The following is a 6,324-nucleotide window of genomic DNA, read 5'->3' as shown; positions in this document are numbered from 1 at the left end:
AAGTTGTTGGTGGGGGTTGAGGGGGAAGGACGTGGGAGGGTGGTGCAGAACTAGAGGTACACAAAATCTAATTTCAATAGAAAGTCATTAGATTAAGAAGTAAATTTTATTGGTTGTAACAAGTCAAACTATTAGTTTGTTAGTTTGTTGTTATCAGTTTTTCAGTTTTCTGATACATCTCGCATATTCTGTATATAAAAACTGCACCATTACAATTTCAATAACATAGACACTTCATTCAATTCACTTTCTCTTCCAATTCTCCAATAGAATTGGTATCAGAGCTTGTAGAGAGAGACCTGTGGTGCTTCAGAAATCACAAATATAGTGCGACTGGTCAGTGGTCGAAGCAAAAGAAGAAAGGAATGGCGGGGAGCGATATCTCAATGGCTAATCTTCCAATACTCACATAGAAAAACTGGAATAGATGGAGCACACAAATGAGAGTGATATTCAAGTTTCAAGATGTGAGTGATGTTATTGAAGGAGACTACCGAGAGCTTGGTCTTGGTGCTACAGAAGATCAGAAAGCTGCAATCAAGAAGAAGGACAACAAGACACTATTCATCATTCATCAATGTGTTGACGATGCCTATTTCGAGAAGACTTAGAACGCGGTTATTGCCAGAGAAGCCCGGAGTATACTGGTTCGTTGTCATGTAGGAGGGGAGAAGATCAAGAAAGTGAAGCTTCAAACCCTTAAAAGGCAGTATGAGTTACTACAAAGGGAGGACAACGATCGACTTGGTGAGTATTTTAATAAAATTCTTGCCATAACGAATCAAATGAAAGGATGCGGGGAATCTATCAATGATCTTATGGTCATGGAGAAAATCATGAGATCATTACTACGAAAGTTTGACTACATAGTGGTTGCAATAGAAGGGTCTAAAGATCTTTCCGGGATGAAGATTGAAGAGCTTTAGAGTTCGTTAGAAGCCCATGAAATGAGAATGATTGGTAGAAACCCTGTCAAGAATGATAAATAGGCCTGGAAAGTGCACCATTCAAGAAATGATGAGAAGAAGAAGCTAGAGATGTGGAAAAGGAAACACACAAAAGGGAGTTGGAAGGTTGATAAGACTAAGGATGATCATGATGATAAGTCTGTATCAGTGGAGAAAGATGGAAGAGCAGAGAAGAATTATCCGAAGAAGGATAAAAGAAGTGTTGAATGCTTCAATTGTCACAAATATGGACATTACGCATATGAGTGTTATGCGGATAAGGGAAGAAACATCAAGGAAGAGAAGCGTATGTCGCTCAGGAGGACTCAGATTTAGAGCCACTAACCTTGATGGTGACCACTTCTGTTGAAAGTTCTAGTTCTCACGCTGACTTATGGTACCTAGACTCTGGGTGTTCAAACCATATGACGTGCCATAAAAAATGGCTAATCAATTTTGATGCTACGAAGAAGAGTAAGGTGAAGTTTGCGGATGACAGTACGTTAAAGGTGGAAGGCATGGTATATGTTGTGATTCGAAGGAGAAATGGTTCGCATGCAATGATCACTGGTGTAATACTCATTCTTGACATGAAGTGCAATTTGCTAAGTGTTGGCCAGTTGATCCAAAGGGGTTTAAAGTGGTGATGGATGACAACAAAGTCAAGCTATTCGATGTTGACAAGAACCTAATCTTGAGAAGCAAGATTTCCAAGAACAAAACATTCCAGATCAGTTTGGAAGCGGTTGAAAGTTCTGAGTGCATGACTTCAGTAAAGTTCAGTGATGAAAGCTGGCTATGACACCTGAGGTATGGTCATCTGAACTTCAAGAATTTGTAGCAACTCAGTATGAAGGAGATGGTTTTTGGTTTGCTTGAGATCATATTGCCTGAAAAGGTATGCGAAACTTGTATGGTTGGAAAACAGACAAGGAAATCGTTTAAAACTCACTTAAGCATGAGAGCAAAAAGACTACCTAGGAGTGATTCATTCTAACATTTGCGGTCCAATTGAGGTGCCTATAGTTGCTGGAAATAGGTACTTCATTACATTCATTGATGAATATAGTAGAATGATCTGGGTGTATGTGATTAAAATGAAAAGTGATCCGCTGGAAATATTCATAAGATTTAAAGTACAAGTTGAAAGGGAAAGCGGTAGACGAGTGAAGATTCTCAAAACAGATGGGGGAGGAGAATATACGTCCACCGCCTTTGAGAGCCACTGCCAGACGCATGGGATCACTCATGAGGTCACCTCCCCTTACACTCCTCAACATAACGGGCTTGTAGAAAGGAGGAACAAAATGATTCTCAATATGGATAGAAGCATGTTGAAGGAGAAGGCATTACCACGAAATTTGTGGGGCGAGGCAGTATCCAAAGTTGTCCATTTCTTAACAGGTGTCCGACGAAGAAATTAGATGGAAAAGTGTCACTTGAAGCGTGGACAGGTGAGAGGCCGATAGTTGGCCACTTGAAGGTGTTTGGCTCACTTGCGTTTGTGCATGTTCCTGATCAGAGGAGATCGAAGTTGGAGGATAAAAGTAAGGCAATGTTGTTCATTGGTTATCACCCCACTGGTGCTTACAAACTCTTTGATCTAATTGAAGAGAAGGTTGTTTTGAGTAGAGATGTGATGGTTTTAGAAAATGAAAGTTAGGATTGGAACTAGAGGCACACTAGTCTTGTGAAGACCAAAATAGCGGAGGATGTTGATAATTCCATCTCAATAGAATCAGCAATGACGTTTGAAAAGAGTAGAGGGGTGCAGAATGGTGAAGTTGGCAGACCACAGAGACAACAAGTGCAGCCACAAAGATTTGGTGAGTGTGAAGTTTACTCAAATGCACAAATCGGTGACGAAGGGGATCTGGTTCATATGGCTTTGCTGGTAGGAGTAGAACCTATAGACGAAGTTGAGGCTTTGAAATAACCGATGTGGAGAAACGCAATGAGAGAAGAGATCGAATCCATTAAAAAAATGAAACTTGGCAGCTTGTTAATCTTCCAGCTGGGAAGAGGAGTATTGGAGTGAAGTAAGTGTTTAAACGCAAGTTGAAGCCTGATGGATCAGTCTCCAAGTACAAAGCCAGACTGGTTGCAAAGGGCTTCCTCCAAATGCAAGGTTTTAAACACGATTTATATGTAAAAGGGGGTGAAGGAGAGGATTTACTGATCATCTGTTTGTATGTGGATGATATGCTCATTACTGGATCAAATCTAGAACACATAGAGGAGTTGAAGAGAGTTATGTAGTCAGAATTTGAGATGATTGATTTGGGCAAGTTGAGCTATTTTTTGGGCATGAAGTTCACCTATACTAACTTGTATAATCTTGCATCAAAGTAAATATGTTAAGGAAGTTCTAGGAAGATTTGGTATGACTGTGTGCAACTCAGCAAGGACTCCAATCGAAGTAAATCTAAAGTTGGCTTATAACGAAACTGAAGAGGATGCTGAAGAAACCAGGTTCAAACATATTGTAGGCTCTCTACGGTTCTTGTGCAATAGTAGACCAGACTTATCATTTAGTGTGAGGCTGATAAGCAGATTTATGGGCAATCCAAAGAAGTCACACATGCTTGCAGCCAAGAGGTTATTGAGGTATGTCAAAGGCACTGCAGATTTTGGAATATTGTTTCCAATTGGAAGGCATAAGGCTGATGTGGGAGACTTGGAACTCGTTGGTTTCACGGACTCAGACCATGGTGGTGATTGTGTTGAAAGGAATAGTATGTCAGACTACATATTCATGCTAAATGGATCACCTATTTCATGGTGTTCAAAGAAGCAGCCAATAATGGCTTTGTCCAGTTGTGAAGCTGAATATATAGTAGGTAGTTATGCAGCGTGTCAAGGGGTTTGGCTGGAGGAAGTGCTAAGAGAATTGATGATTCCTGTGAGGGAACCATTGCAGCTAAAGATAGATAACATGTTTGCTATAAATCTATCTAAAAATCCCGTAAGCCATGGTAGAAGCAAGCACACAGAGGTGAAGTACCACTTCCTGAGAGATATGGTGAACAAAGGAAGAACAACATTGACTTACTGCAACACTGAAGCACAACTAGCAGATGTTTTCACAAAATCAGTAAAGATTAAGAGATTTGAATGGTTGAGAAAGGAGATTGGAGTTATTGGTTGTAACAAGTCAAACTATTAGTTTGTTAATTTGTTGTTATCAGTTTTTCAGTTTCTTGATACATCTCGCATACTTTGTATATAAAAACTGCACCATTATAGTTTCAATAACACAAACACTTCATTCAATTAACTTTCTCTTCCAATTCTCCAATAAATTTTAAGTCTAATTTAACTTTCTATGTTTGGATTTTAAGATTATATATATATATATTTCAAATTTACGTTATTTTTATTCGATTAGGACTTTTAACACACTTTCTCATGTCAAGATATTCTAACTCTTTGTTCTGATAACATGTTAAAAAGTAAACTTTAAACCTAACTCAATCTCACAAAACCAGTTTGTAAAGTAAAATTTACATTTACATATATACTTTAATTGATCTTTGATAAGTGTGAAAAATATTTTTTATTCATGCTTATTAATACTCTTAAAGTTATAATTATTCATGAGTTATGTGTTTTCCTCATAGAAAAATGTAATCGTTATTAGGAAGTTGGTCTTAGCTTATTGCACATGAACTTGATAGATCATTGAAGATCTGTCAGCAATTCCTCGCTAAGTCACTCATAACTCACTCAACTGAGTGGGATCAGTTAACAAATGATCAATTGAGTTTTTTCTCAGCAAATGCATACCTGCTCACTGAGCGAATTATGCATTTCTGAAGTGGTTATTAAGTCGTGAAAGAAAGAAAATCAGGGAGTTATGGTTAGCAAAACATGAAAAAATTCCAAGAACTGGACAGGCTACTTCAAGACATCAAGACCTCGTTCTTCACCAAATTTCGTTAAACGTGTATGTTTTAAATGACTAAGAGTAGCTAATTTTATCTTTCGTTGGAATTGGATGTAATGAACTCACTATGGTATAACTTTCCTGTGCAATATATCTATTTGGTTCATATGCTCTTTCGTAATTTGACTTTCATTATATGAAAATATAATGTAATTTAAATGTTTATGAGTACTGGAAAGTAAACTTAAACGTGGACATAAGATAGAGCAACCAAAAAGAGATATACTAAGAATGATGTCAATTCTTCTACGTCATTCTTTATCATGATTTTAATGCAAATTATATGTTAAATAGATTAAAGAATTAATAATTAATATATATATATATATATATATATATATATATATTTAGAACTCGAATTTAAGGAATTAAACCAAGTATACCTTAATGTGAATGACTATATATATATATATATGATATGTTGTACATAATTTTATTCTCATGTGATTCATGAAACTCAGTTCCAATTAAGCTCCTTTTCCAATTTCAATCATAATCTTTAAATTCTTGTTATTACAATTTAATCTCATCGTTATGCATTCAATCATCATAGTATCTAAGTTGAATTTGATAAATAATTAAGATTAGACAAACAAAACACAAGTCTTTTGGAAAAACGATATTTAGAACTTACATTTACTACTTGTAACGATTTGGTTTACTTGTCAAAAAGTTATCAATCTTATCTCTAGTCAATATAAGACTTCCAACATTTTTTTTTCAAAACCTAACTTAACCATTTCAAATTCTTCCGTTCAATGAAAATATTGGCAAAGATTACAATTTAATTGATAGCAATACAATAGCCATAATCGTATAGTATGCATAATCAACCATTTCATTCCTCGTCTTCATCTTGTAGTCTTAAAAAGCCATCAAAGTAGCAACTGAAATAAATTACTACACCCGAATGAAAAATCATGATCCAAAAATACATTTCATGCACCAACTGAATCTATGACTTTGCTTAACCTTTGACATCATGTGCATATACACTACTGCGTTATAAATTATACTCCATGCACCCTAAGCAAGTAAGTATACATCAAAAGAAGGCTCGCTACGAAGAATATGACCAAATAATCTATATTTTCCAAGCTCCGTCTTCTTGTTGATTTTTCTTTAACCATAATATATTGATGAATTTATGATTCGTGTGATGAATGCATATTTATATCCTCGTTTAGCTTTTAATATTTGATTCTTAATTGATTTTTGTACTTTAACTAGGATTTGTTATAATTTGATTTATTTAACATGGAATACAAAAATATGCTAAAAATAACTTTTTAATTGTATAAATGTTCTTTGGATATTTTGAGGTGTGTCCGTGTAACTGCAACTAAGTTGAGCTCATTGAGGTGTGGAAATAAATTCGTTAAAGTTTCATGATACTTTAAAGATAAATATAAGAATAGCACAAATGTGTTT

Source organism: Vigna angularis, chromosome 8 (genome assembly GCF_016808095.1).
Source record: "Vigna angularis cultivar LongXiaoDou No.4 chromosome 8, ASM1680809v1, whole genome shotgun sequence".
NCBI lineage: Eukaryota > Viridiplantae > Streptophyta > Magnoliopsida > Fabales > Fabaceae > Vigna > Vigna angularis.
The sequence above is the reverse complement of the archived record's forward strand: the minus strand, read 5'-3'. Positions refer to the sequence as shown.